Consider the following 25203-nt stretch of genomic DNA (forward strand, 5'->3'; position numbering starts at 1 on the left):
ATACCAGTAAAATTCTACAAAACAGTCATCACTACAAAAAAAAGCAATAGAAGAAATCTTTCCGGAGACTGCCATTGAAGAAATGAAACCCATAGACGCAAGCACTGCAATGGCCATTAGTGAACTGAAATCCGAAGACCTAGACAAAACCAATACCCAAAAATGGAAGTTTTGGAATGCTACCAATCTCCCACATGATATGCATGACTTCGAATGGAAAAGAAGATGGGGTGTCTTACCTACAAAAGCACGCCTGGCCAAATTTGGAATCACGCAGACAGACCGATGTCCAAATTGTTCTGCGCTGGAAACTCAACAACACGTATTCAAGGGCTGCCCTCCTGCCAAAATAATCTGGAGATTGGCTTCTATCCATTTCAAAACAAAATTAGGTAAACCATATAGGAACAAAAACAACTTTGAAAAATTGTTGACAATAGTAATTATGTTTTGTTTATGGAAAAGACGGGGGAAAGCGGAAATAACACGAAAACCACAGAAAGCCGCATATCCTGTATTGAAGAAAATAAGAACTGTAATGTGCAATTTCTTAAACCACGAACTTGAAAGTAATGGCATGCAAGAATTTCTAAAAAAATGACACACAAGATTCTGGTTAGTAAGGAAAGACAAGGTGACAATTCCTATTGTCGGTTACTGATCTTTGAGCCTTTAATGGCTCAAGTAACTCAATGGCTCAAACCTAGCAATTGCATAATTCTACTACATAAGATTTGACAAGTTTGCTTGTAATACATTGTATAGTCCACGTTGACATTGTACTCATTGTACCCACTGCATTGCATGTATTCATAGGAATCTCCTTATATGTATATTTAGACATCTTTTTTGTGAATTATCCTTGTATTGTAGCTACTGGATATATACTTGTTTGTATAGAACAATCTGATCTGTACTGAACCATACATGTATTGTGACATCAAAATGGATAATGTATACAAGCAAATAAAACTTCTCTTTGTGTAGTATCTGTTCTTATCAGCTTAATATCTGATACGGGTTCTATATGGACCCACGATATTAAACCTATTTTTGGAAGTTGGCGGAATGCTTGAAGCCTGCTTCACCTCCGCCGCAGGGCGGCCCGGTATTGCACTACCTCCGGGATCGGTCCCCGCTCACTTAGGTGGCACTTCATTCAATCAAAATGAAGAGCACAAGCTCGAAGCGAGCACTGACTTGACACGCACCATTCCTATACTATACGCAACGATGCCGTTTCGCGGACCACGAGAGTAATTAAACTGTCACTCCATCTGTGTGTAGCGTCGCACTTGCTGCGTCACAAATGGGACAGCCACTCCAGCAAATTTCTAGTTATGGGCTTCGAGAACAATAAATGAAAGCAAAAGAAAGAACCAGAATTCCTATTTGTCCGATGTCTCTGAACGATTGTCTCCTGTGAAGAGCCACTTCGGGGGATGGGGGTAGGATTAGCCGTGGGGTTTGCGATCAATATGAATCCCACTCAAAGCCAACACTGCATTTTGGAGTTCACTATCGCTTGGATCCGTAAACCACTGCGCCCACGCAAGCTCGCCCTGCCGAAATCCGCTGCCCAAGTGGAAGAAAGATTCTCTATGAAAGAAAAATAGAGTGCCCGATTTCTGGCAACTACTGTGCAGCCTTTGTGTGCACATTTTCGCAGCAGTGGGACCGAGCGCCTCGAAAACAAGCTTGTCGTTGCCCAAGTGTGGCGAAATATATTCAAGGGTTCAAAGGTGCCTCATCTTTCTAACATGTATGTTACGAAGACCTGTTGCTACTTTTTCATCATCAACATCATCATCATCATCATCCTGGCTACGCCCACTGCAGGGCAAAGGCATCACCCACGATCGTCCAAGTACCCCGGTCACGTGCTGATTGGCGCCATGTAGTCCCTAATCTAATCTGCCCTCCTAACTTTCTGCCACCCCCTGCTACGCTTCCCTCCTCTTGGAATTCAGTCTGTAACCCTTAATGACCATCGGTTATCTTCCCCCCACATTGCATGCCCTGCGCATGGCCATTTGCTTTTCTTGGTTTAAACTTTTGTGTCATTAACTAGCGTTTGTTCTCACACCCCCCAATCTGCTCTATTCCAATCCCCCCGTGACGCTACACCCATCATCCTTCTTTCCAGAGCCCGTTGCGTCGCCCTCAGTTAGCCTTCGGTAATCCTTAAAGATTTTTGTTGGAACACTCGTGGCATCTTTCTCGTTTAATCAAGGCAAATTTTTTTCAGTTTTGGGGGAAAACTCAATGAGCTAGGCGCGATTGTGTCCCCGGCGCCGCTCTCAACAAGATGGCGGCGCCCAGGCTTTTTGCCTGCAGGTTCGGCCTAGCGCAGAACACGCCTGCAGGGCAGTGAAGCCGCGTTGAAGGGGCAAAGAGTCGTGCAGTGAAGCGCTTCATCGGGCGAAAAACGCAAATATTAGCCGAACATACAACCAAATCGCCAAATAGGAATTTCCATTATTGGAAATTCCAGTTCAGTTTACGCGTTGCGTTCACCTAAGGTAAAGAACATAAATGCGAGTGCCACATCAGTAAAGTCAAAGCTTAGGATTGCGTATCATATTTTTTTTTCTTGCCTTTTACTCCTGGCCTGCGTGGCCCTAGCGCGCATGCACACGAAAGTAATGGAATAGTGAAAACACGAAATAATGCGGTGCGGCTGTATCATATCTGTTTGGTGCGCTTTGTTCTTTGTTGACTACAGCGGTGTGCGTCATGAGAAAGTTTCGGTGCCCTTCCACTGTGACCAGTGAAGCTATATTTAAAATCACATTGATTTGTACGGTTATTGCTACAAACTGCGTGTGGGTGTTTTTCTTTTTCGCTGCCAACAATGGGTTATCGCAACCGCGATCGGTTCTGCTGCTACGCTAGACGCGTGCTTGCCAACGGTTGGCTCTATACGCGATCCGCGACGCGTGGTCGGCACATTCAAGCAGTCAATTGCAAACCGTTCCAAGAAGGATGTACTCCACTTGCCACCGGGAGCGCTAGTTCGACGATTGTACTTTTTGACCCTCGAGGAAGCGCCGCCAGCCCACGTTTTCTATAATAAGATAAGATTCAGAGCGACCGCGACCACTTGTCTTTGTCAATATCTCGGACACCCTTCTTTTTTTTTTTAATCCAGATACTCAGACGCGCCCGTGTTCACGCGCACTTGCTCTCTCCGATAAGCAGAGAAGCTCGGTTGGGGTGGTGTCGGGCCTTGCGCATGCGCTGCTGAGCTCGTCGCTTCGCTGGCCGGTCGATGCTGGCGCGGTACTGGTAATGTACTTCGACGTGCATGGTGAAACGTCACTTTGTATTGCCACTGTAGACTAGCAATGCAATGTGTTTGCGAGCGATTGGAGAAATGAGAAAGCGTGCACTGTCTACAGTTCATGCCCCTCTAGAGTAGTGGAAATGTTGCTCTGAGTATTAGGTTTGTACTTTGCGCCTACGAACATGAACTAAACAAAGAAAACGGTCTGCAGCCGCCTTCGCTTCATAAAATTCCCGTACGAAGAAATTTGCGTGCGCGAATGACAGAGCAAAAGAGAGAAACCATGTAAAGAAGAATGACTGCCTTTTACGTGATCTCGCGCATGAAACCAGACGATAGATTAATTTTAGCTGTTCATTTTGATTTGCCGAATGTAAACCGGAACACTTTCTCCACGCGGTCTTCAGATTTGAACGGCAATCAATCACATCCTTTCTTTTTTTTTTTTTGTTTCTGTTTGTTCTATCTGGAACCGAAAGAATTCAGAACGCGATTTCTATCTTAGATTCGATTAGATATCGTGACTGGTATGCTGAAAAATCACGCCTTGCGTTACGTCCCCCCTGGTATATCTGGTGTTAACCTTCATGATCAGGGCATTAAAGAATCGCCAGTTCCCGAACTTTATTCGCGCCGAAGATGAACCGATACGCTGGATTCTTATTGTCATGATTTTATAGAAAGCGCTGGTTCTATGGCTAGCTTTGAGGAAAAGAAAAACATCCTTCAGGAATGTATATCTCAAAACAACTAAAAAATCTGCCGGCAATTCGTACTGGAAAAGATGAAATCCAAACAAGCTGCAAGAAGCCGACAAATGCAATTGAACCAATGAACTGAACTGAAATTATTTCATCAAGACATGCCCCGAAAAACGGGGCCACTTTCAATGATAATTTCAAATCTGATTTCTTTTTTTTTTTACGACGGATAATAATTATCTTTCCAATGGTGAATGTGAAAATTTCAGAGCACGGCATTTTCGAAATCTCAAGGCCCCGGACGCTTTCTCTCTTCTTTAAGTATTTTGGTGGTGGCGTATTGGTGCACATGGAGGAAAATTTCGCGCACCTAATTTGTAAACTTGTAGTTGATTTTTTTGAAGAACACAAAGTGCTGACAAACGACCAACCAGGACACAATTAAATTGGTATTACGCAGGATTTCGAAGCCGCGGTAACAAAAGGGTAACAAACGGACGTTCATTTCGTGGTGTGGATTTCAAATCTCTCACAATAAAAAAATAATAATAAAAACTACTGCATAAAATAGGTTTTCCCAAACTGGATGGTTTCGATCAGCTTTTGAACAGCCCTTCTTTAAATTGAGTTGGCGTTGATTGAGCAGGTGCGGGCGTCTGTTGTTTTGGATTTTTGTAAATGGCATCATTACTGGACAGTCCGTTCACTTGAGGATCAAGGGAGAAACACCCCCCCCCCCAAAAAAAAAAAAAATATCATATCGTGGTGAGAGAAGTGGCAGATGAGTACAATTATCGGGAGAAAAAAAAAGGAAAACCGCCTCGTACTCATTAGCCGCTCCTCTCACGTGTGAAGCTTCAAACAAATTGTTTTTCTTGAGACGCTCTATAAAGTTATAGACAGCTCCTTAAATGCAGCACCCGTACACAAAGCCAAACGTTCCAAGCTGGAAAAAAAGCATGAAATTCGCGGCGCCCATTTGCTGTGAAACAATGGGCAACATTACGCAAAGTCCGTTACCACGTCAGCCGGGGCGGCCACACCCCGGCCGCGCTTAACCCACATATGGCGACTGAAAATGCTCGCCGCTCAAGCTGCGCGCGGCAAAGTCCGCAACCACGTCAGCCGGGGCGGCCACGGAGAGCGCCGAACGCCCGCGCTTAAGCCTGAAAATGCTCGGCGCTTACGCCAGGTAGCGAGAAAAAATGCTCGGCGCTTAAGCCACGCGGGGACTAAAACTGAAGCCACGGGATTGTTGCTGAAATTGTATGCATTCCGGTGGAAGTCTGTCGGCGCCGGCGCGCGGCAAAGTCCGCAACCACGTCAGCCGGGGCGGCCACGGAGAGAGCCGAACGCCCGCGCTTCAGCCTGAAAATGCTCGGCGCTTAAGCCAGGTAGCGAGAAAAAATGCTCTGCGCTTAAGCCAAGTAGCGAGTAAGAATACTCGGTGCTTAAGCCACGCGGGGACTAAAACTGAAGCCACGGGATTGTTGCTGAAATTGTATGCAGTCCGGTAGAACTCTGTCGCGCGTCTGCGCGCGGCAAAGTCCGCAACCACGTCAGCCGGGGCGGCGAAAAAAAAAAAAAAAAAGCAGCCCCCCTGTACCAGTGTGCGCGAGGCGGCAGTCAATGCCGGCCTCGCTGTTATAGCCCCAGGAGGAACACAAGGTCCTCTCTGGAGTCTGTCTGTCGTTCAATCACACGCCACACGACTGGAACAGGAGATGGCGTGCATTTGCCACTCGGGTGGCAAGGCCCTCGTGTATTGCGCGTCGCGCCAACACACACACATCGCCCCGAAAATCGGCCGGTTCGCGTTCGAGACGCAACCGCACCATTTCAGCTGTCGGGAGTGCGGCTTTCGTCGATGCCGAAAGCCGCCTTTTTATGCGCATCACCAATAAGATGACGAGGCACTTTGTTGGCCAGAAGAAATGCGCGCGACACAGTGCACGCAGCGCAGCTTCCCGCGGGCTGCTTCACGACAATCAAGATCGGCAACGCCCTCCAACGTTCGTGCCACAAGTGGATGCGAAAGCACCAGTGGCTCCTCTCGTCGCAGGTGCTAACAGCAATAGTCTGCTGCCATTGCACTTGAGCAGAACGTGTTTGCAAAGAACCCTCTTGCAAGACTAGCCGTTTCAAGAGGCGCCATATTGCGACAACGGTCCCCTTCCGTTTCGCCTTTTTCTGCACAGAGTTGCGACGGAGCGAAAACGGAAAAAAAATGGCTGCGCTCAACGGCAACCGTTTTGTGCGAGTCTTGCCGCCGGCAAAGAGCTCGCTCCTCCTCTGTGGTCCGTCTCAAGAGAGGACCCAACACTCTTCGCACCTGTCGGTACTGCGATCGCTTGCTCGGGAAGGATGTACGTTTCAGTTGTGTACCGTGGACAAACCTTCCAGTCAGAGGCTAAGCCTCAATAGATCGCAGTGTGGTGGCTGCTCTACTACTTACAATACCACGACAGGTACCTAAGTCGTCTTCAGACGATTTGACACTGCAGCGATTCAGGCCAGCCATAGCCCCGGTGTAGCGCTCTCTGGGTTCATTTGGCGTCATCGAGCCGGGAAGCGCGGCAGCCCGCCGCGCTCGACCCGGCGCTAATCTTACCCGCTTTCGCCGCAAGTGCACCCGATATCGTTGCGGTGCTTAGACGGGATTCTGACTTAGAGGCGTTCAGTCCTAATCCCACGGATGGTAGCTTCGCACCACTGGTCTCTCGACCAAGCACGTGAACCAAGTGTCCGAATCTGCGGTTCCTCTTGTACTGAGCAGAATTACTATCGCAACGACCGGTCATCAGTAGGGTAAAACTAACCTGTCTCACGACGGTCTAAACCCAGCTCACGTTCCCTATTAGTGGGTGAACAATCCAACGCTCGGCGAATTCTGCTTCGCAATGATAGGAAGAGCCGACATGGAAGGATCAAAAAGCGACGTCGCTATGAACGCTTGGCCGCCACAAGCCAGTTATTCCTGTGGTAACTTTTCTGACACCTCTTGCTTAAAACTCTGTGAGGCGCGACAAAAGCATTTTTGAATAAACGCGGTAAAGAACTGGAGAGACTGTTATAGGTCTAAAATCCCCGGGGCCAGAAGGATGTGAACATTTTGGAATGAAGACGGTACGGGCCAATTTCATTTCAATCGGAATGGATCCAAATGCAAACCAATTGTTGAAAAGATGTACCAAAACATCTGCGGGAATTTTCTTCAGGTCGGCTATTCTAACTCCATCTGGTCCTGGAGCGGACTTATTGGGGAATGATTTGAAGGCTCGACTGACCTCCTCAGCCACAAAGAGACTCTCATCCACCTCTGTTCGAGCCTGACATTGGAGACCCCCCCGTACCGGAGCGGATTCTGTCCCAAATATTGGGTTGTATTCATTATGCAAATCCTGTATAGCACACCCCATTTGAGATCCACCCAGTAACAGAGAGTCGCCAAGGGCAGCAGGTCCTAGGTCATACAAACGCTGATGCTCAGCGTACAGTGCTCGGCGGCGATTTTTCCTTGGCAACTGTGAGATATCTATGTGTGGCCTAGAAGGACGCGGTTTTGGAGGAGATCGTTTTATTTTGTAATAATCGAGTAGGTGGTAGATATCTTGCATAGATATCGGACCAACACTTAGTGCAGAAACTAGGCCCTCATCTTGAATACCCACATTTGCTAGAAAAAAAAAGACGAATGTCACTAACATCGACTTTAAGTGGCGAGATTTCTACATTTTCAAATCTACGAAGTGGAGGAGGATTTAATACACATTGCCTCGCTAAGTCAAGTGCGTCCCTATACCGAGCTGTATGTCTAACCTGAGAGATCGCTTGCACCGTTCTCGTACGAATCTGTTTGTGTAGATCCTCGTTTATGGTGCGACTACCCGGTAGTGCAGCCTCAGCCATTGCCAGCGCTGCTATTCCGAGTCTGTTCACCGACAGTGCGAATAACTTGGTGTTGTCGGGATCGGTGACGTCGGCTCTTCACCCTCGACTCTCTCAACTTCTTTCAGCAATTCCACGGCAGTCTTGTAGCGTACTGTCCTTCTTATATGATCAATTGCATTTTCTGTACGGCCTGGAAAGAGCCTGACTAGTGATCTGAGGACCCTTGCTCCCGCTGGGAGACGTACTTCGGCTGCGGCCATTCTTGTAATGTCTTCAGCAGTGCACCTGCCTTCACCAGTTGACTGGTACGTCCCACGGGTAGCATGTGAAATGGCTTCTCGAGGTTCATCTTGATACACACGCACAAGGGGTGTATGTAGACCTTCGTCTGAGCTTGGTATCGTTGAAGCATCCTTACTGTTGGCATCCGTCGCACAAATTGACGCACTAGGCACGTCTGAATCCTCATTTGAAGTCCCCCCTGTAGGATCAGGTGCCATCGATGGCGTGTTTGTGCATTCTGTATCTTGCTCAGCAGCATTTTGCTGTCTAGGAACAGAGGAAGACCGTGGGGATTTTGTGGTACGTGACTTAACACGCCGAACACATTTTGAGCAATGCGAGGATGCTTTCTGTGAGGAATTGTATTCACACCCGCATGTGAGGCACCGCCACAAAAGCTGTACACCGTGAGTAACGTAATGCTCCTCAAGTTTGATCCGAGAAGAAAGTCTGAAATCACATACGTGACATGTGTGTCCCTGAATGCAGTCGAGTGGCCTGTTACGAAATCTCTTGTGTATGTTGAAGACATGCTGTATGCAGTCGACGCACAACCACGTCACCCGGGGCGGGCGAAAAAACACACTCGGAAACCCGCTCACCAAACAGGAACAAAAAAAAGAGAGAGAAAGAAATAGCCGTACCGACGAACCACCGATCACAACCCTCCAAACCATAAACTACCTAACTACGGACAAGAACTTGGAACTTGGAACACCAACGGACAAGAACTTGGAACTAACTTTGAAACCCAAACCTACGACCAAAGTGGAGAGAAGATCATGCACCAAATGACAGACAGAGGTGAGCAAGTCTCTGTTAACCAGAGCGGCCTGGGACAGCCAGCTCCCTGCTGCCCGAGGGCAGGCACTGCTTGAGTGAGGCGCAGCGAACCTCTTGGAGCACGCTCCCTGCTGCCCGAGGGCAGGCGCTACTTAGGCGAGGTGTAGCGGACCTCTTGGAGCACGCTCCCTGCTGCCCGAGGGCAGGCGCTGCTTGAGTGAGGTGCAGCGAACCTCTTGGAGCACGCTCCCTGCTGCCCGAGGGCAGGCGCTACTTGGGCGAGGTGTAGCGGACCTCTTGGAGCACGCTCCCTGCTGCCCAAGGGCAGGCGCTACTTTATTGAGGTGTAGCGAACCTCCTGGAGCAAGCTCCCTGCTGCCCGAGGGCAGGCACTGCTTGAGTGAGGCGCAGCGAACCTCTTGGAGCACGCTCCCTGCTGCCCGAGGGCAGGCGCTACTTGGGCGAGGTGTAGCGGACCTCTTGGAGCACGCTCCCTGCTGCCCGAGGGCAGGCGCTGCTTGAGTGAGGCGCAGCGAACCTCTTGGAGCACGCTCCCTGCTGCCCGAGGGCTGGCACTACTTGGGCGAGGTGTAGCGGACCTCTTGGAGCACGCTCCCTGCTGCCCAAGGGCAGGCGCTACTTTATTGAGGTGTAGCGAACCTCCTGGAGCAAGCTCCCTGCTGCCCAAGGGCAGGCACTACTTGGGGAGAGGTGTAGCGAAGCTCCCTACTGCCCGAGGGCAGGCACTACTTGACTGGAGGTGTAGCGAACCTCTGGAGTGAGCACTACCTTGAGAAGGCGGTAGTGTGCCTTTAGTTATGTCATCCGGGAAGTGGTGACCCCCTGTGACCCGTCAGGGTTAACCCCAGGCCTAAGTGCGCAGGTGAGCACGGCTCAAACCCACTCGCAGCACTGCTGCTACGGCCAGACCCTCTTCACGAAGTAACGCAGAGGGGAGGACCTCTCCTCGCTGATCGCGGAAATCAGCTTCCGAGGCCCTCAACCCCCCACTCGCGGTACCACCCGCTCCGTCAACGCCGGATTGAGTCCGAATATGGGGCGCAGTGGAGAGACCCACGCTCCATCCACCACTCGAAGTTCGAGACTGCTATTTGTCACGTTCAAGTGTGGCCTGTGGCCTACAGTACAAAAGTCAAATCCCGGTTAAAAGCAGTGTCGCCCGGAGAGCGGGGTCCTCTTTGGCTATTAGCCAGAGGCCCGAAGAATTTCTAATGTACTCTAGTTTCGCTCCGGTATCACCCTTGTGTCGGGTCAGCAGGCACTTAGCTACAAGGTGTTGCCACCAAGTACCCAGGGGCGCCACGTGGAGGCGTGCCTGCTTGAGGTTGAGTCTTTTATCAAGCCCTAACCAGACCAGATCGCAACCTCGCCCCCAAGAAGTATTGGCCCGCCATGCAGTGAGCCTGAAGCCCTTTGGGCGACGGGTGCTTTTATTAGACCAAGATCGATCGGGTTTCGGCCCGGATTGTGTGGTGACTCTGGATAACTTTGTGCTGATCACATGGCCACGAGCCGGCGACGTTTCTTTCAAGTGTCTGCCTTATCAACTTTCGATGGTAGGTTACTTGCTTACCATGGTTGTTACGGGTAACGGAGAATCAGGGTTCGATTCCGGAGAGGGAGCCTGAGAAACGGCTACCACATCCAAGGAAGGCAGCAGGCGCGCAAATTACCCACTCCCGGCACGGGGAGGTAGTGACGAAAAATAACAATACGGGACTCTTTTGAGGCCCCGTAATTGAAATGAGTGCACTCTAAATCCATTAACGAGGATCAATTAGAGGGCAAGTATGGTGCCAGCAGCCGCGGTAATTCCAGCTCCAATAGCGTATACTAAAGCTGCTGCGGTTAAAAAGCTCGTAGCTGGATCTCACTTCCAGACGAGTAGTGCATCTACCTGATGCGACGGCTCGGACTGAACATCATGCCGGTCCTTTCTTGGTGCACTTCATTGTGTGCCTCGAGAAGGCCGGTGCTTTTACTTTGAAAAAATTAGAGTGCTCAACACAGGCGAGTCGCCTGAATAAACTTGCATGGAATAATAGAACAAGACCTCGTTTCTGTTCTGTTGGTTTTTGGAATACGAGGTAATGATGAAGAGGGACAGACGGGGGCATTCGTATTGCGGCGCTAGAGGTGAAATTCTTGGACCGTCGCAAGACCAACTACTGCGAAAGCATTTGCCAAGAATGTTTTCTTTGATCAAGAACGAAAGTCAGAGGTTCGAAGGCGATCAGATACCGCCCTAGTTGTGACCATAAACGATGCCAACCAGCGATTCGCCTGAGTTACTCAAATGACTCGGCGGGCAGCTTCCGGGAAACCAAAGTGTTTGGGTTCCGGGGGAAGTATGGTTGCAAAGCTGAAACTTAAAGGAATTGACGGAAGGGCACCACCAGGAGTGGAGCCTGCGGCTTAATTTGACTCAACACGGGAAAACTTACCCGGCCTGGACACTGGGAGGATTGACAGATTGAGAGCTCTTTCATGATTCGGTGGATGATGGTGCATGGCCGTTCTTAGTTGGTGGAGCGATTTGTCTGGTTAATTCCGATAACGAACGAGACTCTAGCCTATAAAATAGGTGCGGGGTTCCCAGCACCTTACAACCTTCTTAGAGGGACAAGCGGCTCCTAGCCGCACGAAACAGAGCAATAACAGGTCTGTGATGCCCTTAGATGTCCGGGGCCGCACGCGCGCTACACTGAAGGAAGCAGCGTGTCTTTATCCCTGTCTGAAAAGACTGGGTAACCCGTGGAACTTCTTTCGTGATTGGGATAGGGGCTTGCAATTGTTCCCCTTGAAGGAGGAATTCCCAGTAAGCGCGAGTCATAAGCTCGCGTTGATTACGTCCCTGCCCTTTGTACATACCGCCCGTCGCTCGGTCGGTCATGGAACTGTCGGTATGAGGGTGCGGTTGCCAAGTACGGAAGGAACCGTGGCCTAAAGTGCTCTCCCGTCCTCCGCGGCAAATGCCACCGAGTCCGAAACGGCCGGAGGCTGCCGGTCGGCTCCTGCTCGTGACGCGCGAGGTGTCGAGATCGCGGTTTAATGCGACGACGTCTGCAGGCTATTCGCCCGCCGCCGAGGGAAAGGCGGCGTTGCTGCGAAGTACCGAAGGAAACGCGGCTTTGCTACATCGGAAGCGTTCTGCGGTTAGCGGACTTGTGCGCTTTGGGAAGGCGCCGCACGTCGAAAGAGGAAGTACGGACAGACGAGGGACTGTAGTCCCGGATTCGAACGCACTTGCGGCCAGGCCCTTGCTGGCTTCGTCTTCCGCCTCAAGTAGACTTGTTGTGGCTCCGGCGCAGGGAGCCGTCCCTGGCACTGGCCGAGTGGTTTTGGAGAGCTGCGCGAGTACGCGCGCCGGGCTCTTGTCTTTCGTCTCAAGTAGGGTTGGATCAACAGCGGTTATGCTGCGGCGATCTGCCGATGCGAAAGTGTGTGTGTGTTTGAGGACCTTCTATGAACCTACTGCTGACTGAAGCGAAGCACGTCGATGGGGGTGAAACGCACATTGTAAACGGCGGGAGTAACTATGACGTCGCCAAGTCCGACCTCCACCTGCTCGTGGTGCTCCCTGCCACCCTGCTCATGCTACTGGATGCAGAGGCGAGGTTTTCTCGCACCAGACATGTTCAGCGGTGCAACGGAGGCGGCAAAAAGTGGGCCTGCGGGGCTGCCTACCCCCTGGCCCGAAATGGGTTGGCTCGAAAAATACAAAGAAAAATACGAAAGAAAGCGGCCGCCAAGCGGTAGCCGCACCAATCTCGGAGGTTGAGGGAGCGACGCATGGGCGTGTGTTGCGCACGAGGCAGAGAGGTCCTGTTCTTGCAGACCCAGTTTAATTGGTATCCGACTCAAACATTTGTACAACTTGTAAACGAGCATTCCAAACCAAAAGGGGGCTGCTCCAACACTGTAGACTCTCCAAACATTCAACCCTAAATGACAATATCAACACGGACTCTGTCACGGACTCTAACACGGACTTAGAATCAATGTCCTCCCAAAAACGCCAGCTGGATGGGAGGACAGATGAAACTCATGAAACACACGGAGTTCCACACTCGTGTGAAAATTCAAACTCAAACACAGGTTTTGCAGTTCAACCTGCTCAAGGACTAGATCCTCGAGAACTGGTCGATAATGAACAAAGTATGGAGGCGGACAAGGCCGCCAGTTTGGCAGAAAGGGTGCACACAAAGCGAACCATTAGCATGCACGCCAACCATGATTTCCAAGAAGCATCTCAATATAGTGCTCATATAGCACAAGGATCAGAAGGCACCAGACCCTTGGGGGCTAGACCGAAAGTTAGACACTCTGACTATTCGGAAGGTAAGGGCGACACTCAGATCGCGATCTCCGTTCAGGCTGAGGAGTTGGCAGTCCAGGCTGTCATCTCCGTAGCCTCACCTGACGGGGGGGGGGGGGGGCAGGGGATCACCAGTGTTGCCACGACGGCCAGTTCTGCTGATGACAGGTCTGGCAGCCCACGAGCTGGGACAGCACCCGCCCCGGCTGACGTAGCCGGGTCTATAGCGGCCGGTTCTGTTGATGACAGGACTGGCAGCCCACGAGCTGGGCCAACACCCGCCCCGGCTGACGTGGTAGCGTGTGAATCATTAGGTGACTATAGTGAAGATGGGCATAGCTGCCCCAAGTGTTCGCGGCACTTCTCGACGAAAACGGGCCTGGGCCTGCATAGACGACGAAAGCACTTTGACGCATTTAAAGCGGAAATAGACACAAATAGAATCAAAGCACGGTGGTCAAAAGAGGAAGATTTGCTCATGGCCCATCTTGAGGCACAATTAACAAAACAGAAGGTTCGCAACATGAATGAAACACTACACCAACATTTCAAAGATCGCACATTCGATGCGATAAAATCCTATAGAAGAAAACCGGAGTATAGAACTCTGGTTAGAGAGCTGCTAGAACGGGTAGATACGAATGTTGGGGGCTTCAACCCAAATGAAGACCACCCATCTGCTACAGAACGTCTTAATAATAGCACTGGTTCACAAACTGTTCATCCATTGGAACATAACTTAGACTGGTACTCTGAAACTCTCGAAGAGCTGAGATCTCTTATGCAGAGACAACCACCGCGTTCTTTTCAAGCACCCCGGCTGTGGGAAATCACTAAACGGTTTATAGAAGGATTGAATATACACACAGACATAAATAACTACATACGCGACACATTCTTCAACAATAGACCGAATAGACAACAAACACATAGAAAAACCCTGGATCCAGGTTTCCGTAGCCACAGGAAACAGAGACGCCACATTTACGCTCAAACACAACATAGGTTTAAAAAGCAACAAAGCCGATGTGCCCGGGAAACCTTAGATGGAATATCAGAACAAAAAGTAGAAAATATAGATCTGTTTCTTGACAGCTGGCAAAACACGATGGAGAGACCAACTCCCACCGATGTCGAGTCAGATGTCCCTCAACATAGTGCCATTGAAGTTAATCCACTTGGTAAAATAACCGCACAAGACATAAAGGCTGCCATGCCTCCTCTAAATACCGCTTCTGGTCCCCATGGCCTATCCGCTAAAAGACTACGACAAGTACCATCTACGGTACTGCGTGTACTACTGAATCTGCTGATGTGCCTTAAGCGGCTTCCCGTATGCCTACAAGGGGCACGACCAATTTTCCTGCCAAAGAAAGCCGAGGCCTGCCTACCGGGCGACTTCCGGCCAATAACCATCTCACCAATTCTACTCAGGTTGTTACACAAAATATACGCAAACCGTATAGTCCGCACGGTAAAATTCGACTACCGTCAGCGTGCTTTCATCCCGGTCGACGGCTGTGCCGAAAACATCCTCCTACTTTCAACTGCAATAGACGAGGCCCTGCGAAGACAGCGGCCTCTATACATGGCCTCGATAGACGTCGCCAAGGCCTTTGATTCCGTTTCATTCAATGCCATCATACATGGCCTACAACTAAAGGGTTTCTGTGCTGAATTCATCAGCTACATTAAAGACTTTTACACAACGGCGACGACTGTTCTCTCATATGAAAACCATAGCCGATTGGTTCATCCCTCAAGTGGTGTTCGCCAAGGCGACCCACTCTCACCACTTCTCTTCAATATGGTCATCGACGAGTGGCTGCAGACGCCCACTTGTGGAACCGCATTCCAAAGTGATGAGCTATCATTGGACTGTATGGCATTCGCCGATGACCTCATCATCATGACCTCCACACCCAAAGGCCTCCAATTACGCCTGGATATGCTACAGAACTTCCTCTCAAGTAAAGGACTGACCATCAACGTAACGAAAAGCTTTTCCCTAAGCCTACAGCCATCTGCCCGGGACAAGAAAACGAAAATCCTAACTAATCAAACATTCCACATTGGATCCGAAAACATAGCTACATCTACCACGACCTCAACATGGAAATACCTTGGAGTATCTTTTGAAGCCACCGGTCGGAGCTCCCTGCCAGTGCATAAGGAAGTCCTGGACATGCTACAACGCATCTCAAAAGCTGCCCTAAAGCCTCAACAAAGATTAGTTATTCTAAGACAATATCTACCACGACTTTATCACCGGCTGGTGTTAGGTCCGGTGACCGCTAAACTCCTGTTAAAAATAGACTCCTCCGTTCGGGCGGCTACACGACGATGGCTAGCCCTGCCACACGATGCCCCTCTTGGTTTATTCTACACAGAAATCTCTCACGGCGGTCTGGGAACCCCATGTCTTAGAACGCTAATACCCAGCCTAAGACTTCGACGTTACTCGGCTCTAGCAGACTCCTCTTCGGTAGCATGTAGGGCTGCCTCCACTATGAGGCTTATAAGATCATCCATAGTACAAGCCACACAACTTTGCGTATAAAAGAACACCAACATAACAACATCAAAACACAACAAGACATTTTGGTACTCAAGTTTCTATAATAATGCAGATGGGCATGCCTTGAGGGGTGTGGCCGACGCTCCTGGTTCTTGTGACTGGATCCGTGAAGGAACCACCTTCTTAAAGGGTAAAGAATTCATTGACTTGCTAAAGGTCAGATCTAACTCACTGGCAAACCTCACTCGTACAAAGAGGGGCCGGGAGGTCGACAAACAATGCCGTGCCGGATGCAATTCAACCGAGAGCCTGGGCCACATTCTTCAGGGTTGCCACAGAACACACCACACACGCATAGCTAGGCATGACAATATAGTAAAATATAGAGGCAAGAGGTTGGGGGAAGTCGGCTGGACCGTAAAAGTCGAGCCCCGATACAGAACTGACCAAGGCGTTAGAATCCCAGATCTGGTTCTCAAAAGGGAGAGCCAGACGGTTGTACTCGACGCTCAGGTTGTAGGTACCAGGATCCCCCTCTCAGACGCTCACAATACTAAATGCAGATAATATAACGATCCATATCTGGTCAAACAGATATCCACGGTGACGGGGCAGCCCCCTATAGTTTCCTCAATAACATTAAACTTCAGGGGGGTATGGGCAAAAGAAAGCTTCAGAACTTTAATAGAATTAGGCCTTAACAGAAATGATATTAAGATATTAACTATCCGGTGTTTACAGGGGGGACTACGTTGCTTCCGCACGCACCACCGTATGACGACCATCGTATGATGGGTGAAGTTAGCGTTCGAGCGTCGCCACCTTTCCTCCTTACAAGCTGTTAACAGCATCGGGTAATACTGCCCCTAATCAGTATTCAGTTCTTGTGGTGGTGTCTGTCGGCTGGATTGTGCCCCGTTGCCAGTCACTGGATCCCTTTATCAGGGCTGGCCTAACGTCCAAGCCGACAAGCCACCACAAGATTGAAAAAAAAAAATAGCCAAATGCCTCGTCATCTAATTAGTGACGCGCATGAATGGATTAACGAGATTCCCACTGTGTTGCCTATTTTAGTTAGTTTACTTTTATTAATTTTTATTGCCCAACACAACCCTTATGTCCCTATCTACTAGCCGACCGGACTAGGGTGCGCCCGGCTCCTCAAACATCACCGAAAACGGCAAGTCAACTCTCTGATATTAACTTTTCAGTGTTTTGGAAGTGTTTGTGAATGTTCTAGCTCTAAGACGATACATAAATTATCACTGTAGCATCAATAATCGCTAAACTATCATATGTTTAACCTCCGCCACGCGTAACATCCACGGTTTATCTTACAACAACAGAAAACTTACATTTACAATCCCTTCCCATCTCACCAATTTCACGCTAATCCTAAATAACAACTGCCGGAATACATTCTCTAAACATCTGCCTTACCAACCCCATCAGTAGTTTAATCCTACAATTTCTAATTAGCTGTATTTTTGCAAATTAGATACCCCCCTTCAAACAGCCTCTTCCACATAACCCAAACACATGGCTTAATAATCCAACCCCATCCGCCCTAATCACCTTCAATAAACAGGCAATCGCCCAACCAGCATGCTCACGGACACCCTGGCCAACACATCTGCTAATTAGTTCACCGATTCAGCCATTCTAAGATCGACAATTTGCATTTTCAAAACCATCTCTAAACGCCCAGTCACCACCCATGGGGGCAGCCATTTTTCTAACATGGAACCCCTATAATCCCCTCTCGGCTCCATCAACCAATGTCAACAGAGTCACCACAAAGTGCATCCCATCAGAGCACAGACAACTGCTTTCTCCTGGTGGCAAAGCCACCTTTACAGGGGAAATTGGAAAAATTTTTTCTGCCACCAGCAAAAACACCTCCGAAAAATGAAAATGGGGAAGTCATCGAAGACAAAGACCCCACAACCGACTAAGCTTCACGCTAGAAACAGCGGAGAATCCCAGAACCCCAACAATAACAATGAAGACCGCTACAAAGTGGCACCACACTCCAACCCCAAGAAATCCTTGAACAAAGCGCACTTTTTGAAAGACGCTAAGCAGAAAACTTCCGAAACACCTCCTCCCAGTCCCAACTATTCACAAGACTCTTGGGTTGAACAGCAAGACTGGGACTCCACTGAAGAAGACACAAATGAAGGCGAAAACGAACAGACAGTCTACGCAGGAAAACACCATTACAGAAAAACCAAGAAAACGTCCCCACTTCCTTCAGAGTCGGAAGAAGAAACTTCTGACAGCACAGTGACCAACAAAACCAACTGCAACGAGCCGGATGAAGTATCCCAAAGGCAATGCAAACAAAGCGGTACCATCCACACAAACCGCGATTCCACCAACGCATTGACAATGCAAACAAGGGAAGTAACAAACAACATCCACGTCAACGAAACAACTTTTTACAAGGCCCTGTTGCAAGCGCAAAAAGAAGGAGCAAAATCCGACACATGCGCTGAGATAATGAAATCATTTGATGAAATCAAAACACTTCTTTTTGATTTCGCGCTACAAAAAGAGGCCTAGAATAGCAGCTTGGGCTTGTTGGTTTTCCATCCAACCGCTATCTTGAGTGTATAAAAGAAAAAAAGTGCTTGTTTCACTTGATGTGTGATCACGTGACTGCGACACGTGAGGGCAATGTTTATAAGAAGCCGTGTTTGTTTTGGAATAAACGTTGTTGAAAGTCAGCGCTTGTGGTGTCTTCTTGTCTCGTCCCTTGTCTACATTTTGCGCTGTTACTAGCAGGAGCAAAAAGAGGCCATCAGCACGGAACTTGAATTGCTTAAAGACAGAGGCCAGTGCCCTTCCCACACCAACCTACTCACAAGTGGTAGGTAACCATAACTCTGCTGTAGCCACCCCGAACTTTGACACCGAAAGTGAGTCGTCGATCCTGTTGTCAAGTCCACAGGATACTCTCACTCCAAAAAAATCGTCGACGTCGTAACAAAAAACATCGACCCAGCATCGTTCAATCTCACAAATGCTCAAATCAAGACCCAAGGCCCACGAGTGCGAATCACTTCGACAAACAGAAGGGCAATGGAAGAAATCCAAGAACAGATAAAACAACTTCCCGAAGCCCCCAACATTGAAATTCAGGAGGCAACCACTAAGAAACCCTCCTTCAAGATTGTAGGCATCGATCAAGGTACACAAAAACAGGACATCCCCCAAAAAATAATCGCCCAAAACCACCTCAAAGGAAACCCCTCCGACATCGAAGTGGTTACACAGTATGTCAACAGAAAGCAGAATCGCATCACAGTTATCAACACAACACCAAACATTTGGAGACAACTTAAAAACAAAGACTCTCTCAACATTGGTTGGCTCAAAGTAGCCCTTTACGACAATAACCACCCTGTAATCTGCAGATTTTGTGCTAGATTTGGACATCCGGAAAACTATTGCAGGAGCAGTGTGAGATCATGCATCTACTGCGCAAGGAACCACCCGCCAGAACAGTGCCGGTCAGAAGACCAATACTGCCCGGCATGCCATAGGGAGGGTAAAGAAGCACACACCCACTCAATGAAGGACAAAGAATGCGCAACGGCGAAAGAATGGCGATCTCGCCTGGAGTCCCAATGGGACTCGTAAACGCTGATTGCCAAAAGTCTTTAAGGAAAAGGCACTGGTAAATCACCACTTTCGGAACAAGTTCCAAAAATGACCTCTCTAAAAATCATTCAGTGCAATCTAGCCCACTCCGCAAAGGCAAACGAAGCCCTCAACATACAACAACACATATCACAACACGACATTTCAATAGTCCAAGAACCCTACACATACAAAAACAAAGTAATGGATTTTCCTATTAAACATCGTATAATATCAAGTCCCACCGCTCCGAAAACCGCAATAATCATCCACAACCCCAACATTCAAATATTCCCAATTCATATCACACCCACAATTATTTACGTCACATTAACGTGGGCAAAGTACGAATTCAAACACATAAATGTATACGCTCCCCCAAAAGATGATATTGAAACAACATTAAACACATTAAACACATCCAACACGAAAACATCCTGGTAGTGGGAGATTTTAATTCCTCCGACCCAGCTTGGGGAAGCGTGCAATCAACTTCTAGAAGCTATGTGTTATTAGAGTTTATCACTATGCATAGTTTAGAAATTATTAATTCACCTCATTCCCCTCCAACATTCGAAACCGTCAATGGGAGAAGTTGGATTGATCTTACTTTAACAACACCACAATTTACTGAACACATAAGGAACTGGCAAATACTAGACGAAATTAATAACAGTGACCACAAATATATATCATACGAAATAGTCAATCAGGAAACCACCAAATCGAAAAGATTAACGAAAAACGGGGAATTTAAAATTCTGCAAATACTCAAAACCGACCCTTGGATGATTGAAACATCAACAGAACCGATAAACACTATAACCAGACTTGATCATGTTATCACCCACTTCTATTCTAAAATCCAAAAACTTAAAAAAAAACACTCGAAATATATCAATTCCGTAAATTAGAGATCTAACAAGTGGTGGACCCCACAACTAGAAATAGAAAGGAAAAAGGTGGGGACGAAAGGAAAAATGCTAGGGACGAAACCAGAGACCATTACAAACGATTATGCTGAGAAAGTCTCAGTAAATATCAACAAAACATTTCCAACGCAAGAAGTAACTCATGGCGAGAATTCTGCGGAAAAATATCTAAGGGTAACCCATTTTCTCTCCCATACAAAATAGCAGCAAAGAAGCTTAAAACCAAAACAATCATTCCAGCCATGAGGAAAAACGACAACACCCAAACCGCCACAATGCAAGAATCAATTCAATTCATTATCGACACACTATTCTCAACGACCAATATTAAGGAAACAACAACTAATCAAACTGACCACGCCGACATTACAAACGAAGACGGTTCCACACATAATGACACACCATTCTCGGAATTAGAAGTCGATACCATAGTCAGCCAACTAAGAAAAGACGTTACACCTGGTCCTGACAACTTGTCAACATCATTCATACAAACACTGTACTCACATCACAAACACTTCTTTCTGAAAATATTTAACGCCTGCCTCTCTCTAGGGCATTTCCCTAGCATTCAATACGGTCTCGTTCACAACACTTCCACAACACAAGCATTAACAAATATAAAAGATCACATTAAATCAAACAACAAAGAAACTTCACTTATAATATCATTAGACATAAAAAATGCGTTCAACCATATACAACACCAAATTATCAATAACTACTTCAGCGAAGTAAATTGCCCAAACAATCTAAAAACGCTTAGTTTAGATATTCTTACAAACAGGTCAGTAACATATAAAACAGACTCCTTCATCGTCACAAAACTCTTATCGAAAGGATCCCCACAAGGCTCTCCGTTAAGCCCCTTACTATGGAACTTAACAATTTCAGACCTGCTCATCACAACCTTTCCACCTAATGTTAACATCCAAGCTTTTGCAGATGACATCATCCTAACAATCAAAGCAACTACGCGCAAAGCATTAGAGGAAGCCTCTAACCAAGCATTAGAAATAATCAAAAACTGGTCACTAACAAAAGAAGTACAATTCAACATCTCAAAATCAAAATTCATGGTTGTAGGTAAAAAATACGAAAAACGCCCTCCCATAATCAAACTAAATCACGAAAATATTAAATACTCTAAGCAACTTAACATCTTAGGAGTGATATTCGACCACAAGTTAACATTCCTTCCACACTTAGAGGAAATTAAACAAAAAACAAATAAACTGACAACTAGTCTAAACAAGTTCACAGGATCAAACTAGGGGATGCCCACCAAACAACTAAAAGGCATATATGTTAGAGCCACCGAAAGAATAATAGTTTACGCAGCACCCGCATGGTTTAGTAATCATTCACACATCCTTCGCAAACTTCAAAGTATCCAAAGACTTCCCTTAATCCACATATCAAAAGCATTTCGTACTACACCAAACAAACTCTTACCGATCATAGCAAATGTGCCACCAATAAAGCTAACCCTAGAAAGAGAAATAAAAATCTATAACATACTAAACAGTCAGGACACATTCAAATGGGAAGGGAAAACATACAGTAAAAACGATATAGCCAACAAGCACGACATAAGGTCAATACACCCAGCACAAAGAATCGCAATTAGTTCAACAAAAAACACCGACAATAAAATTAACAACCACATCTACACGGATGGATCAAAAGCGGGCTACAAAGTTGGCTCCGCATTTATACACTTAGGTAGACTAAATAGAGTAATACATCAACAACAATACTCACTCCCAAGTCATTGTTCCAATTTCGAAGCTGAAGCACTAGCAATAATAAAGGCATTAGAATACACCATACAGTGGCAACACAAAGAACGAATACAGATAAATACAGACAGTCAATCCTGCCTAACAGGGATAAAAAACCCTACAAACTGCAACGCTTTAATACACCAAATAAAAATACTAATGAAAGCAAATTTGGACAAACATGACATCACGATTAGTCATGTCAAAGGACATTCGGGAATCTTAGGCAATGAACTGGCCGATGAACTAGCTAAGCAAGCGTCCACAGTAGGTGAGATGATACATTTGCCCGTCACCATATCCTTCATTAAGTCCCAATTAAAGAAACAAGCTTATAATACCTGGAACGAAACGTGGCAGAACGAACCAGAGAAAACAGCTCTCCACGACTGGATAAAAAACATAAATCTAATACCACCATACTTTCCGGCAAATTATTACTTATCACAGGCACTAACAGAGCATGGAAGATTCCCTTTTTATCTCAATAAATTTAAGATAACCGACAACTGCAAATGCAAATGTGGTAAAGAAGCCACTTCCCTTAATCATTATCTAACAGACTGTAATAAGACAGAAAATTATCGTAAAGAACTCCACAAAACCTATGCTAATATTGTCAAATAAAAACCAGAGATAATAAAAAATCCGAGCTCTATAAAGATAATAGAAGAAATGATAAAACACATAAACGAACACCTTGTACCATAGAAAAAAAACTTTCGAATGCGCGATGGACTTAAACTTACCGCTACCTCCATTCAAAAAAAAAAAAGAAACCAGAGAATAAAGAAGACAAAACCACGAGAAACCTTCTCAAGCCCAGAACTTCTACCATCACCAACCATCCTGACACACGGCAGACGTTGACGTCTATGCAACATCAACCTGGTTGCGCTACACCACTACGTGCATCGACAACCTCAACTATCTACAAACTGGAGCACGCAGCTGACTCTGACAACAAGTGGACAACGGGACAGACGCATGCCAACCGGCAGCGGCCCACCGGCCACTATCTGTAACCCCCAACTACCTCTGAACGCTCTCTTCTACCAGAGGAATGGACCCACCTCTAACCCCACCATCCAAACGGCCATCAGCTCCACATCTTCATAGCTATGCTCCCTCGAGTCGAGCAAAGCACACGGAATCTATACTCTCTGCTCCTCATCCACCTTGACAACATCAGTAAAGCAACAAACATACGTTCTGAAGAAACGGAGACACGAGCTGGCACCGACTCCGTCCTTCCATCTACCTACTCACAAACGTCATCCAGCAAACAAGGACGTGCGAAAGACTTTCGCACGCCCTATTCTTCGAACGACGACAATAAAAAAAAAACAGAGAATGGAGGTAGCTCTAACCTGGACTGGGAGGCGGTGTCACCTGGGGAATGCGTCCCCCTTTCACCTCAGGCTGAACCCGTCACTCATTCCAATCCCATTGCATATACTATGTCCATCTCACACTCGATAGAAAAAAAAAACGGCTTTATCACTGCTCAAAGGGCCTCCCGACGACAGTGTTAAGCCCCCCTCCACAAAAAAAAATATTTTCCTCTTCCTCGTCTACATCTTCGTAACTTCTTTCTTAATCAACCAACTATTCTTCCTAGTTCAATTTCATATCTTCACAAGAGAAGACCAAGCCAACCCAACCAAGACACCTAAAGACCCAGGTGTCAATCTACCCTATGATACTTGTAAGTCAAGACCAAGACTTAAAACACTTTGTAACAACTGTATTCTTTCAATAAATCCCGCTTTGCCGCCCGTTCTCTGGTCCTGGGTTCGCCTGGTGGTAGTTCCCCGCCCAAAATTCCCCCGCCCCCACTTTTTTTTTCTAAATTCACTTGGCATATGCCCTCATTATTTCTTTTACAATTGGATCAAGCCTGTTATACTTAGTGGTACAGGCCGGAGCACTTTTCTTTTATATTTTTCTTTTAGCTCCCAAATAATGTATGTCCCTATCTACTATATAGCGAAACCACAGCCAAGGGAACGGGCTTGGCAAAATCAGCGGGGAAAGAAGACCCTGTTGAGCTTGACTATAGTCTGACTCTGTGAAGAGACATGAGAGGTGTAGCATAAGTGGGAGGTCACGGGATACGGCCTCGTTTCGGCGGGGTCCTCGTGGCCGACAGTGAAATACCACTACTCTCATCGTTTCTTTACTTACTCGGTGGAGCGGGAAGCGGACCATTGAGTTGTCCACGCTTCTAGCGCCAAGCGATGGGCCCCCGGTCTCCCTTCGGGGCGGTGCCGGTCGGGCCTGCGCGACCTGTTCCGAGGACAGTGTCAGGCGGGGAGTTTGACTGGCACTTGCACGAGCGCTCGTGCAAGTGTTCGGCTGGCCGGCATCATCGGGCTCCGTTTTTTCGGCAATAACGTAAGTACTTTTCGTCCTACGACTTATTCGATTATCGTGGGCTGTTTCGGAACTCTCAGGGACCCCAGTTGACGCGCGGGAGGGGGATTAAACCGTACATTTGCCTTTATTTTCCGTCCGCATTTCCCGGCCGTAGGCGGGGAAGCCAATATGGCTGCCCCCAGGAGGGTATGAGCCCATGTCGCGGCTGAAGCAGACGCGCGGGGGATCGCCCCAGGGTAACAGGCCACAGAGTGTCGGTAGTTCGCCGGGATCAGGTACAAGTATCTTTTCGCAAGACGGCGATGAGCTGGTAAATATGGTCGGGCAGGGTGTCGCAGTACAGAGGGGCGCGCCGGCAGGCGTCGACTTAGGAAATGAACACACTACATGAGCTCCAATTCCTGGTAATTTAACGGAAAACCCGATCAACCCAGCTGCGGATTTCAGGTACACAGAGAAGTGGGATGATATTGCCTCACGTCAGCGGCGCGTTGAAGAAATCCTTTTCGACGACAAGACCAAAATTACTAATCTGGTTCGGGCTCAGATCATTACAGAGCTAAATGCAATTGTCAAGAACTGTGCAGATTTCCAGGCGGCGGCGGCGCAAAGAGATGGCGAGATGCAGGAACTTCGCCGGCAGCTCGCCCAGGCCAGGCAGGA

General features: G+C 47.7%; 1 long non-coding RNA gene and 1 pseudogene across 1 annotated transcript in view; one reads left to right on the forward strand and one right to left on the reverse strand.

The window, feature by feature from the left end:
* The window catches only part of LOC140213587 (uncharacterized), a 179480-nt gene that overhangs the window by 11849 nt on the left and 142428 nt on the right, over positions 1 to 25203 (reverse strand). The gene's annotated exons all lie outside the window — the stretch shown is intronic.
* LOC126519392 (U2 spliceosomal RNA) lies at positions 969 to 1142 on the forward strand (annotated as a pseudogene).

The sequence above is a fragment of the Dermacentor andersoni genome, chromosome 10, assembly GCF_023375885.2.
Source record: "Dermacentor andersoni chromosome 10, qqDerAnde1_hic_scaffold, whole genome shotgun sequence".
In the NCBI taxonomy this organism is placed as follows: domain Eukaryota; kingdom Metazoa; phylum Arthropoda; class Arachnida; order Ixodida; family Ixodidae; genus Dermacentor; species Dermacentor andersoni.